At 37.1% G+C, this 14250-nt stretch overlaps 1 protein-coding gene and 1 long non-coding RNA gene across 2 annotated transcripts in view; one reads left to right on the forward strand and one right to left on the reverse strand.

Moving 5' to 3' along the window:
* Positions 1–14250, forward strand: part of EPHA6 (EPH receptor A6) — a 975318-nt gene that overhangs the window by 461788 nt on the left and 499280 nt on the right. The window lies entirely within an intron of this gene.
* LOC138418774 (uncharacterized) lies at positions 3740–5840 on the reverse strand. The gene is made up of 2 exons (XR_011248715.1): positions 5578–5840; positions 3740–3928 (listed from the first exon to the last, which is right to left on the reverse strand). It is a non-coding gene; the product is annotated as an uncharacterized lncRNA (long non-coding RNA).

Raw genomic sequence — 14250 nt, forward strand, 5'->3', positions numbered from 1 at the left:
AAACAGGATATGTATACCTAGACAAAAAAGGTTTGCGGTGCAACATATTCATGGTAGAACACTTTTCTTTTGTAATAACTTACTAAAATATATAAAGATATTAAACATTGTTATACTTAAGAAAATTTTCAATAAACAATTTAAGCATTTAAATTTATTTACTAATATATTTGTAAAAATGTAAAATAAAACTATCTTTAAGTTGTAGAATTTTGCATGATATATAAAAGCTGCTGCTGCTGCTAAGTCGCTTCAGTCGTGTCCGACCCTGTGCAACCCCAGAGATGGCAGCCCACTAGGCTCCCCCTTCCCTGGGATTCTCCAGGCAAGAACACTGGAGTGGGTTGACATTTCCTTCTCCAATATATAAAAGCTATTTTCTATATAATTCTATCTTTTGTTATAATTCTGTCACAAAGCTTAATAAAGGAAAACTGTAAGGTGAGGTGTATGTTGCTAGAGAGGAAGGTATAATGTGGTAGATGGACATGAGACTGAGGGTATTCAGCTCCTGGTTCTCATTCGGATTCTGGCCAGAAATTTTAATGAAATTAGACCCTCACTGTAGTTTGCTGTACTGTACCAAAGCTTTTTCATGACATAAACAGGACGTTTTCCAATATTTCTTCCAAATAAAAAATGTGAAAATTCTATGTAGGTAGATTTCAGATCTGTTCATGTGTCCCCTAACAATCTAATGTTTTTCTGTAAAAGGTCAGATAGTAAGTATCGTAAACTATATGGCTGTGTAGGCTATTTATTCTCTGTTAGACTACTAAACTCTGCCCTTGCAACAGGAAAGCAGCCCTGGACAATACAGAAATGAAAGAATAATGGCTGTGTGCTAATAAAACTTTATTTACAAAAACAGATATTGGCTGGATTTGGCCCACAGGCCATAGTTCACCAACCCTGACCTAAATGATAAAGCTTTATGTCCTTAGATAAAGTAATTTAATTTGATTAATATTCCCATACTATAAATCCGAAGAAAGGAGAAGGATTCTTCAAAGATAGATTTTTTTTCACTTAGAAATAATTTTAAATAGTTGGAAATTTATTATTTTTTAATATTAGGGGTAAAAAGAATATTTAAGGCTTTTAGTTTTGTTTCACAAAACAGTTTAGTGAGGCATTTTAATCTTAGTGAGAAAATGAAATCATGATCAATTTTTATATAAGTGCATATAATAGTGTTAATTATCGAAATTTTAATATTACCTAAAAAAAATTCTGTCAGTGAATATGGCAAGTGGTCAGATTTTATAGTTCTCCAGTTGCTACAATTCCCTGGTAGCTCAGAAGGTAAAGAATCTGCCTAAAATGTAGAAGACCTGGATTCTATCCTTAGGTCCAAGATCACCTGGAGAAGGAAATGGCAACCTACTCCAGTATTCTTGCCAGGTTTATCCATGGACTGAGGAGCCTGGTGGGCTATAGTTCATGGAGTGGCAAAGTGTCAGACACAACTGAGTGACTTTCACTTCAAAGTGAAAGTGAAAAGTGAAAGTTGCTCAGTCATGTTCGACTCTTTGCAACCACATGGACTGTATAGTCCCTGGAATTCTCCATGCCAGAATACTAGAGTGGGTAGCCTTTCCCTTCTCCAGGGGATCTTCCCAACCCAGGGATCATACCCAGGTCTCCCGCATTGTGGGAGGATTCTTTACCAGCTGAGCCACAAGGGAAGCCCAAGAATAATGGAGTGGGTAGCCTATTGCTTCTCCAGTGGATCTTCCTGACCCAGGAATCAAACTGGAGTTTCCTGCATTGCAGGCAGATCTTTACCAGAGAGCTATGAGGGAAGCCCTTCAATGCAAAACTAAGTAAAATTTAATTAGATAAGTAAAATGCTAGCATCCCAAGTTAATATGGATTGCTTCTATATGGATGTGAGAGTTGGACTATAAAGAAAGCTGAGTGTCAGCATTGATGCCTTTGTACTGTGGTGTTGAAGAAGACTCTTGAGAGTCCCTTGGATAGCAAGGAGATCCAACCAGTCCATCCTATAGGAAATCAGTCCTGAATATTCATTGAAATGACTGATGTTGAAGCTGAAAGTCCAATACTTTGGGCACCTGATGAGAAGAACTGACTCATTGGAAAAGACCCTGATGCTGGAAAAGATTGAAGGCAGGAGGAGAAGGGGAAAACAGAAGATGAGATGGTTGGATGCCATCACCGACTCAACGGGCATGAGTTTGATTAAACTCGGAGAGTTGGTGATGGACAGGGAGGCCTGGAGTGCTGCAGTCCATGGGATCTCAAACAGTCAGACACGACTCAGTGACCGAACTGAACTGAACTGAACAAAACTTATTCCAAATGTTTAGCTTTTGCTTTGACTGTTGCTTGAAAACTTCGTAAATCCAATGCAAAAGCAGTTGGCAAAGACTGAGTAGATCGGTGCCATAGAAGAGGACTGTAAAATTAAACTTATTTGAGCTATGAAGATAAAAGACTGATCCTTATTTATATAGCATATTTTTTAGCCTTGTCTTGTTTTACTGCACAAATCCCTGGAAAAGAAGTGAGAATGAGCTGAAAATATGGTAAAATATGATATTTTTAAAAAAGTAAAGAAAGAATTTAAAATGTGATATTTGGCTTGTTGTTTTGAAAAGGTGGGCCTGTCCATAAGTATGTTACCAGAGATTTCCATGAGATGATTTGCATATAAATAAAGTCATTTATGTGTAAGGCCAGTTTATATTCCATTCTCCATTAGAAATAAATATGAATAAAGAGGTCTTGTCATGAAACAGAAGCAGAGGCAGAAGTATTGAAATCTGTAGTTAATGATTTGTAACCACCACAATTTGTTATTTTAATGTTGAAATATGAGTTTAATCTGCTTCTTAAGTGAAAATTAGTTGACTGCATTTCTTTTTGTTGTTACATTTGTTTGCTTATTCGAAGTGTGAGCATTGGTTCCTATACCTGTGAATATTCCATTGGTTGGAAAGGTAATTAACAAATGGTTCCACAAGTCAGCTTAAATAAATGTAGTATATTCTCTCTCTTTCATCTTATATTTTTCCCCCCTGTGGGTTATATATAAGTAGGAGATTGTTTTTTGTTTTTGTTTTTTTTCCTGCACACAAATGATCAGTCCTTTGTGGTCTGAGACACTTTCTTGTACCTACTAAAATAGAGAACTATAATCCAATTTAGATCCACTTTCATAATGCTTGTCAGAGTTCAGCCCACATTAAAATAATAGTTGAAGATCAATAGAAAGGAAGGGAGGAAATAACACAAAAAATATTATTTGCCACATCTTTCCTGAGATACAGGTATCATGTCAAAGACTTTCAAATAAATGGTTGACAGACTAAATGAGTCACTGCAAAAAAATAAAATAAAAGCCTTGCATTTATGTCTAGTATTTTCATTTAATATTTTAAATTTAAAGTTACTTACTTCACCTTAGAAAGTTTTGTTTTCATTTTCCTCTCTTGACCTAAATAGAGGATTAACATACTTAAGTTTAAAAATTACCAAATATATGATCACAGTGAGGTAAGGTTAACTTGGGGGAATTTGAGGCCCAAGAAAGAATTGCATAAATCTTCCTTACTCATTTAACTAAGACAAATGTTCAATAGCTGTCTTTGTCTTCTGAACCATAAAGAAGATCCCAAGGAATTATGTCTAAAAATGGAGAGAATAAAGATGAGTAAATAATTCTACCGGTTAGGAATGCATTGGACTAAAAGTAACAGAAAATCTGATTGAGTTCCTTAGACACAGTAAAGGTTATTTTCCTCATGTAATGAGAATGGAAGTAAAATCTTGCTGGAGGCAGTTGACCTATTCAGTGATAACTCATCACTTTTGTGTCTCTCGCCGTTGCTGCCCTCTCATGCAAAGATTCTTGGCTTCTTCCTTCTGATAGCAGTGATACTGGCACACCCGGGCAACATATCTGTTTTCAAGACATAGAAAAGGGTGTACAATAAAATAGCAATTATAGCCTGATTTGTTCCTTTTCATTGGCAAAGAAAAAAAACTTTTAGTGAACTATAACCAGCGAATTTTTGTTTAGATTTCATTAGTCAGAACTTGGAGTCATAGCTATCCCTAACCACAAGGAAGTCTGGAAAATCAAGTTTGGTGCATTTCTATCCCTATAGGAGAAAAGGACAGCAAAGAACACACTTGAAAATGGGCATTGAATAGGTAGATGTATAGTATCTATTACAATAACTTGTGGCAAGTTTGTTAATTGAGGGCTTCCCTGATAGCTCAGTTGGTGAAGAATCCACCTGCAATGCAGGAGATCATGGTTTGATTTCTAGGTCAGGAAGATTTGCTGGAGAAGGGATAAGCTACCCACTCCAGTATTCTGGCTGAGAGAATTCCATGGACTGTATAGAGTCCATGGGGGGTCACAAAGAGTCGGACATGACTGAGTGACTTTCAGTATTACAATAATCTGTAGCAAGTTTGTTAGTTGAACTGTATAACAGATTCTGATTTAACCAGTATGAATACTTAAATAAATTATAAATGTTATTTAGATCATAAATGCTATTTCTTGGTTTGGAGAAAGCAGCTGGGAAGCTAAATACTAAAAGTTTAGGAGTGATTATTTCGGAGATGTGAAATGAGATCTGTTGTTACTATCTGTATTTAAAAAATACAAGATATTTAGTTAAAAAAATGAAGGACAGATTTTCTAGGAAAATGATAATAGAGAAATTAGTAATTTCCTTATATGTTAATGTTTGCTATATAGTTCTACTTTATAAAATATGGAGATTTAGTAAACAATGTGTGATTAATACTGCATACCATCAAATTAGATAGGTTGGAGAAAAATATGGTATGTGGCCTACCTCAAAGATACTCTCTCTTTGGGGAGATCTACATTTCTTTTGTCTGCAATACACAATTGAGTTAAATCCATATATTATTAGGCCTGGTGATAGGAAGACTTTCTCAAATTCACAAAAGACAAGACAAGAAATTTAAAGTTGTTCTATTTTTAAATAGAAATCCAGGAATGCACTTGTCACATTAGACAGTCATCCTTGCTTTTGTTGTACTTTAGCCTTGTGGGTGGTCACTTCCTCTTCTTTTTTGAAACTAGGTCCATGAGTTTAAAAGGACTCTCTGCTTCTCTTTTTCTTTCTCATGTATACACACACATATGTGTGTGCGTCTGTATGTCTGAAACCATTATGTAACTTTGAAGAACGCCATAGGCAAGTTCTTTTGAATCTAGAGATAGTAAAATGTTAGTAATCCAGAGAGCAATAGAAAAATTTCAAAAGCAAAGATCAGATCTTGCATGCACATGGGCACACACATGCACACTCAAATATTTAAATTCTCAATATATCTAACATAAACAGATTTAAAAGGTAATTTTTTATAACAAGTATAAAAATAGGTAAATTGGTCTTAATCTATTAATATAAAGAAATCAATATGAAAAGCACTAAAATTATTATTAATGGTACAGAACATAAAAAATTTATAAAGAGAAAATAAAAGCTACTTACAGTTATTAAGAAAGCTGCTTTTATTAGTAAATGAAGAAATGCAAAAATTATAAATGGAAATTTTTACCTGTCAAATAGTAGTGATGAAAAATACATAATATTGATACTGGTGAGGCTATTACAAGATGAAATTCTCATATATATTGATGGTGGGAATTTAAATTTGTTTGAAGTTTAAAAAACATTTTGCTGCTGCTGCTGCTGCTAAGTCGCTTCAGTCGTGTCTGACTCTGTACGACCCCATAGATGGCAATCCACCAGGGTCCCTCGTCCCTGGGATTCTCCAGGCAAGAATACTGGAGTGGGCTGCCATTTCCCTCTCCAATGCGTGAAAATGAAAAGTGAAAGTGAAGTCGCTCAGTCTTGTCCGACTCTAGTGACCCCATGGAATGCAGCCAACCAGGCTCCTCCGTCCATGGGATTTTCCAGGCAAAAGTGTTAGGAATATTTATTGGGACACTTTAAATATTGTATCGTTTGACCCAGTAAATTTCCTACTAGTAAAAAAAAAATCACAAAGAAGTAGAAATATAAATGTAAAAATAAACATTTAACAAAAGAAGGAGGGCTTAATAAATTACGAATTGTTTTTAAATAAATCGTTCTGTATTATAGGGAGGAAAATTTTCCCTTATCTTCTAAGTTTTTTGGCTGGTCTAATAATTAAATTGACATAAAACAGATTAACAGGAGAAAAATATATTTAATTATTTATATATATATGAGAGCTCCATAAAAATTGGAATCTTGAGGAAGTAAAAGCAGGAAGCTTTTGTACCTTTTAGACAAAGAAACAATAAATTTTTGAACAATTGACAAAACAAATGGGTTTGCACTTAGGGGGCTAAACTGAAGTAACAAGGTTTGTTTTTAAAAGTTTCTAGGCTCTGAATTCTGGAATCTCTAGTTATAAACATGCCTTCCACCCTTCTGATACAGGGAGAGTATACTCTCTTCCACGTGAGAGATTTATCGTCTGCTTTCAGAAGGGATCAAAGAGGGTCGGAATGTCATTCTTACACGAGTACCTTGAATTCAAGAAAATCAATGTGCCCAAGTGGCGTATTTGTTGTGGCATGTAAGCTTACTAGGCCTTCCCTAGTGGCTCAGTGGTAAAGAAGCTGCCTGCAATGCAGGAGCTAGAGGGGATGCAGGTTCAATCCTGGGGCCAGGAAGATCCCTTGAAGGAAGGGATGGCAACCCACTCCAGTATTCTTGCCTGAAGAATCCCATGGGCAAAGGAGCCTGGCAGGCTACGGTCCATAGAGTCCCAAAGAGTCAGACATGATTGAAGCTACTTAGCATGCACATACACATAAGCTTACCAAGGGTAGAAACAATGTATTTTGTATCAATGTGTCTTTGACACATCATGTTGGATCTATGAAACAAAGTATATGTGAAAAAAGATAACAGATATTTACTCATGTGATTTTTACTTTTATGAGATATTTACTCATATTTACTCATGTGATTCAAATAAAGAGCAAACCAAAGTTGTTAACTCATAAATTTAGCTGACAACCAGTTTATTGTGTTAATACAATTTTAAATTTTATTAACTCTGTAGTTGTCTTTTATTAATTAAGACACTTGGATATTAAAGTTTTTAAATTGTTAAATTTATTGCTGACATCATAACTCAGTATTGCATGAACATAGAATATATTTTATGAATCCACAGTTTGAGTTTGGCTGCCTGGATGTTGTCAATAGGAGTGTAATTTTCAGAAAAAGCCAAAAATGATGAGAGGACTTAAGAGGATTAGTATTTAGATTGAATTTTCAATTAAACAAAGAAAAAGTACTCTTAAAAGTAATTTTAAAAGTAACCAAAATGTTTTGCAGAAATCATATTTCTCATTGTCTTTCCTATAAATGCTAATGATTCTGTTTCTGCTTTTCTAGTTCAATAGTATAAAACATGGGCCCAAGAATATATTGATAAAGAATCTCCTTCAGGTGACTACTTTCATCACCATTTTTCCTCTGAAACTTAAGAAATGTTTTTATCTTCGCAAGGCTGCTTTTTGTGCTTAAAGCATGTTAACAGTCTTGCCAGAAATGAATAATATGTATAATCCTGACTCACTCTAGGGAATGTTACTGCATTTGTAAATATTCATGCTAGAAAAGAATATACTTCCTCTTATTAAGTATGTAATATTTACCTTAGACAACACAATGCTCTGAGCAACTTTATTCTGCCTTTATGACAGATATGCATTCAAAGCTCTGTAGTATAACTGAATTTGGTCTCAGTCTCATTACTACAGCCAAAACAAGACAGAAATGATATAAGACTTACTGCTTATAGTTCAGTTTTCCTAACCATTTAAACTGAGTAGCAGGATTGCCAAGTTTAGAGTCTTCACAATACTCTCCAGTGAAGTACCTATGAAGAATTATCCTGTGCAAGCTCAGAATGTTTTTTTTTTCTACTTGTTTTTTAAACATTTTCACTCACAGATCATTGTACATTATTATGAACATGTACAATTAGTATCATTGCACACAGAAAAAATATATGAAATTCCCTGAATTCCAGAGTTCAAAAGTAGTCTATGGCTAAAGGTTTAATTTGCCCAAACCCTACAGTTACCTAGATTCAGGGATCACTGAGGATTCAAGACATGTATAGTCATTCCTAATCATATCTTAAAATCCATCATTCAGAAAACTGGGATCATGGCATCTGGTCCCATCACATGGCAAATAGATGGGGAAAAAATAGAAACAGAGACAGACTTTATTTTCTTGGGCTCCAAAATCACTGTGAATGGTAACTGCAGCCATGAAATTAAAAGACACTTACTTCCTGGAAGAAAAGCTATGACAAATCTAGACAGCATATTAAAAAGCAGAGATGTCTTTGCTGACAAATACATGTCTTATCAAAGCTATAGTTTTTCCAGTAGTCATGTTCGGATATGAAAGTTGGACTGTAAAGAAAGCTGTGCGCTGAAGAATTGACGTATTTTTTTAAATATAAATTTATTTATTTTAATTGGAGGTCAATTACTTTACAATATTGTATTGGCTTTGCCATACATCAACATGAATCTGCCACAGGTATACACGTGTTCCCCATCCTGAACCCCCCTCCCTCTTCCCTCCCCGTACCATCCCTCTGGGTCATCTCAGTGCACCAGCCCAAAGCATCCAGTATCATGCATCGAACCTGGACTAGCGATTCGTTTCATATATGATATTATAAATGTTTCAATGCCATTTTCCCAAATCATCCCACCCTCTCCCTTTCCCACCGAGTCCAAAAGACTGTTCTATACATCTGTGTCTCTTTTGCTGTCTTGCATACAGGGTTATCATTACCATCTTTCTAAATTCCATATATATGTGTTTGTATACTGTATTGGTGTTTTTCTTTCTGGCTTACTTCACTCTGTATAATAGGCTCCAGTTTCATCCACCTCATTAGAACTGATTCAAATGTATGACTTTTTTGAGCTGTGGTGCTGGAGAAGACTTTTGAGAATCCCTTGGACAGCAAGGAGATCAAACTAGTCTGATCCTAAAGGAAATCAACCCTGAATATTCATGGGAAGGACTAATGGTGAAGCTGAAGCGCCGGTACTTTGGCCACCTGATATGCAGAACCGACCCATTGGAAAAGACTGATGCTGGGAAAGATTGAAGGTAAGAGAAGAGGGCAACAGAGGAGATGGTTGGATGGCATCACCAACTCAATGGACATGACTTTGAGCCAGCTCTGGGAGATGGTGAAGGACAAGGAAGCCTAACGTCCTGCAGTCCATGGGATCACAAAGCATCAGACATGACTCAGTGAGTGAACAAACACAATTGATATCATAAGGGCTTCCCTGTTGGCTCAGTGGTAAAAAAAAATCTGCCTACAGAGACTTGGGTTCAATTCCTGGGTTGGGAAGATGCCCTGTGAAAGGAATCGGCAATTTACTCCAATTTCTTGCTTTGGGAAATCCGATGGACAGAGGGGCCTGGCTAGCTATAGTCCATGGTGTCTCAAAGAGTCAGACATGACATAGCGGCTAAAAACAACACCAATTGTATATTTGGAGATTCAGGTACTCATTAACCCTTTCACCTGTGTCAGAGACTACTAGCCAGATGATACACGGTCAAGGACTTATAAAATCAATAAGTATAATTTATATTCAAACTGCGACATTCTGCAATGAAAGAGGAAGTTATTTATAATCATCCAGAAACCAGGCATTAGTCTAGGTTGTCCCTGACAAATCTAGATATATACAGTTCAACGTTACTGGCAGAATAAATGAGCACCTGGATTTGCACGTTTATTGATGTGCAGACTTAACTCATGGATCTATGACTTCCCTCCTGAATTTATTCCGATAAATAGATATAAATACCTACTAAATATTTTACTGCCTTTTTGTCTGTGCCTTCTGTCTTTAAATTCCTTTAAAGATTTTTAAAGATATCATTCACCAGAGTTTCTCCTGTAATTTATAAAGCATTTTAGTTCAATTCAGTTCAGTCACTCAGTTGTGTCCGACTCTTTGTGATCCCACGAATCACAGCACGCCAGGCCTCCCTGTCCATCACCATCTCCTGTAGTTCACTCAGATTCACGTCCATCGAGTCGGTGATGCCATCCAGCCATCTCATCCTCTGTCGTTCCCTTCTCCTCCTGCCCCGAATCCCACCCAGCATCAGAGTCTTTTCCAATGAGTCAACTCTTCACATGAGGTGGCCAAAGTACTGGACTTTCAGCTTTAGCATCATTCCTTCCAAAGAACACCCAGGGCTGATCTCCTTCAGAATGGACTGGTTGGATCTCCTTGCAGCCCAAGGGACTCTCAAAAGTCTTCTCCAACACCACAGTTCAAAAGCATCAATTCTTTGGCTCTCTGCCTTCTTCACAGTCCAACTCTCACATCCATACATGACTACTGGAAAAAACCATAGCCTTGACTAGATGGACCTTTGTTGGCAAAATAATGTCTCTGCTTTTCAATATGCTATCTAGGTTGGTCACAACTTTCCTTCCAAGGAGTAAGCATCTTTTAATTTCATGGCTGCAGTCACCATCTGCAGTGATTTTGGAGCCCCCCAAAATAAAGTCTGACACTGTTTCCACTGTTTCCCCATCTATTTCCCATGGAGTGATGGGACCAGATGCCATGATCTTCGTTTTCTGAATGTTGAGCTTTAAGCCAAGTTTTTCACTCTCCTCTTTCACTTTCATCAAGAGGCTTTTTAGTTCCTCCTCACTTTCTGCCATAAGGGTGGTGTCATCTGCATATCTGAGGTTATTGATATTTCTCCCGGCAATCTTGATTCCAGCTTGTGTTTCTTCCAGCCCAGTGTTTCTCATGATGTACTCTGCATATATGTTAAATAAGCAGGGTGACAATATACAGCCTTGACATACTCCTTTTCCTATTTGGAACCAGTCTGTTGTTCCATGTCCAGTTCTAACTGTTGCTTCCTGACCTGCTGCTGCTGCTAAGTCACTCAGTCATGTCCGACTGTGTGTGACCCCATAGGCAGCAGCCCACCAGGCTCCGCCGTCCCTGGGATTCTCCAGGCAAGAACACAGGAGTGGGTTGCCGTTTCCTTCTCCAGACCTGCATATCTATATAACTAAAATTAAGCCAATTAATTAATGTCATAAACATTTTCAGTTTTTCATAAGTAACAGGAAATCAATAGCCTCTTCTTAAAGGATATTCATTAATCATTAATTTTATTCCCTCTTTTATTTTTCTTCCTCATAAGTTTCAAAGTAAATTCAGTGAAAAGTAAAATCAGTGTTCAGAATCAATGACTACTGGTTTCTTTTATCCTATTAAGTATTATGTCTATTTGTATAAAAGAATAACACTACTTTGGATTTAGAACTAGTGATTTTATGCTGCAAGGTTAGACATAAAGTTGTGTCCAAGACAGAAGGTGACCCTTTAATTGATAATTTCGCTTCCCTGGGGGCTCAGACGGTAAAGCGTCCGCAATGCAATGCGGGAATGCAAAGCATCTGCCTGCAATGTGGGATACCCCAGTTCAATCCCTGAGTTGGGAAGATCCCCTAGAGAAGGAAATAGCAACAAACTCCAGTACTCTTGCCTGGAAAATCCCATGGACTGAGGAGCTTGGTAGGCTACAGTCAGTGGGGTCACAAAGAGTGGAACACAACTGAGCAGCTTCACTTTCACTTTAATGTATACAAGCAGTTCTTTATTTTATAAAAGAAAATGCCAAAATTGATGTTAAAGTTTATAAATTTAGCACTGTGTTATAAGTTAAAAAAAGGATTCTCCAAGGCCTGTATAGATTATAAAGTGTTGAACTGATTTGTTATAGACGTGGTTTTCTTTAGCTCAGACAAATGCAGAGGTAGGGGGAAAACCTGTACAGGTTTCCAGAAAAAGACAGGAAGTAGCCACCAGTCAGTCCCAAGAAATGCTTAGGTACCTACCAATTCAGCACCTCCGCTTTTCAGTGGCCAACACTATGGCCAAATAGAGAGTCAGGAAACTCGAACACTATTCTCCAGTAGAGAGCAGCAGGACTCATTAAGCTCTTAGGTAGGGATGGAGAGAGGTGTATATTCTCTCACAATAGGGCCTCCACATGATTTTCAGAGTATTCTCATTCACTAGACTATCAGCAACAAGGGCACTTGACCACTGTCTAAAAATGCTGAGTAAAGGTGAGCAGTTGCAAAATGAAGAAAGTTAACTGGAGGAATGGGCACCCACTAGAGGTCTTGCCATCATTGATTTCCCAGGGCCTGACTGCCACAGCTTCCTGATGGGGCAAAATATGGGTCAGGTTGGAGAGCTGGGAAAAGCAATAGAGAATCTTTAGTTTGCTTGGGGTCGAGAGCACAGTGATTTGGTAAGGCATTTCCGATAGCGACTACTTACTCAAACAAACCTAAACATACTCTTCTGCTCTACTTTGGTGACCAGCCAGTCTTTGGTCCTAACAGTAACCATGGAAACTAGAAATTAAATACTAGGTAACCAGAGAAAGACAAATCTGGTTCAGCATATGTTATTTACAGTATTAATTATGTATCTTAAGAAATGGAAAATATGAATTACCACCAGGATAAATTTATTTTATACTTCATGGGAAATATATGGGGAAACAGTGGAAACAGTGTCAGACTTCATTTTGGGGGGCTCCAAAATCACTGCAGTTGGTGATTGCAGCCATGAAATTAAAAGACACTTACTCCTTGGAAGGAAAGTTATGACCAACCTAGAAAGCATATTCAAAAGCAGAGACACTACTTTGCTGACAAAGGTCTGTCTAGTCAAGGCTATGGTTTTTCCTGTGGTCATGTATGGATGTGAGAGTTGGACTGTGAAGAAAGTTGAGTGCCGAAGAATTGATGCTTTTGAAGTGTGGTGTTGGAGAAGACTCTTGAGAGTCCCTTGGACTGCAAGGAGATCCAACCTGTCCATTCTGAAGGAGATCAGCCCTGGGTGTTCTTTGGAAGGAATGATGCTAAAGCTGAAACTCCAGTACTTTGGCCACCTCATGTGAAGAGTTGACTCATTGGAAAAGACTCTGATGCTGGGAGGGATTGGGGGCAAGAGGAGAAGGGGATGACAGAGGATGAGATGGCTAGATGGCATCACCGACTCGATGGACATGAATTTGAGTGAACTGTGGAAGTTGGTGATGGACAAGGAGGCTTGAAGTGCTGCAATTCATGGGGTCACAAAGAGTCAGACACAACTGAGCGGCTGAACTCAACTGAAACCTAAAAACAGATTACAATCACTAATTTGTTTTGTAACAGAAATATCATGGAGAGCACAATTTGTTACTCTTTCTCCATGAACATGTTACCAATAAGATTTTTTTGTTCCTTGCTAGGGAAATTTGAATGATTTTAAAGTGCTTGAATTTTAAGTAAATTTAATAAACTGTATTATACCTATATAACTTCTCAGTGAATCTTTTTCAGACATTTTAGAATGCCTTTTACATATAGTCAAGTCGCAAAATGAGAACACAAATCACAGTAAGAAAGGGCCAGAGCATCTATCCTAATTTTGCTGTTATCTTCAATATATTAAAAAATATTTTTGGATGGAAAAATATGTTATTTTTAACCTCTTGATATCATTTATGACTTATTAACAGTGTTCATACTGTGAATATTAGAAAAATTATTTTCTTAAAACTTTATCTTATTAAAACTTCCCCACTATAAAAAGAAAATGTCACCCTACTAGTGTGACTAAGGAAAAAAAAAAAGAGCCATCATAAGCATCTTTTGAGTGCTGTCGGATTGCTTGAGTGAGGAGATTTGGGGAAACCTGTAAAGCAAAGCAGGTCAGAGCAGGGGAAGTGCAAATCAAAATCAAGTAAGGCTTAAGCAAAACAAAAGAGCACGTTACAAGAAAGTCCAAATCTAGTTACACAATACATCACAGGCAGGAAGCCAAGCAAATAATCAATGAAAACTGGTTATGATCAAGGTGGATTCAAGGATGGAAGAAGATAGCAAAGAGTAAATGTTTGACGTTGATTTTTACTGAAGACATGACTGACATTTTCACTCCCATATTTTCTTTAGAAGGAGAAAGGTCAGAAATATTAGATCAAATACTGTCCAATTCATAGGTGGTATTAATCCTATTATAGAGTAGAAACAGCCATGAATAAATTATATACCACCAGGCAATCTGAAATAATTGAAAGATAAAATTATGAAACTGTTGATCTAAATACAGGGAAAGTAGCCAGACAGACT

This window comes from Ovis canadensis, chromosome 1 (assembly GCF_042477335.2).
Source record: "Ovis canadensis isolate MfBH-ARS-UI-01 breed Bighorn chromosome 1, ARS-UI_OviCan_v2, whole genome shotgun sequence".
In the NCBI taxonomy this organism is placed as follows: domain Eukaryota; kingdom Metazoa; phylum Chordata; class Mammalia; order Artiodactyla; family Bovidae; genus Ovis; species Ovis canadensis.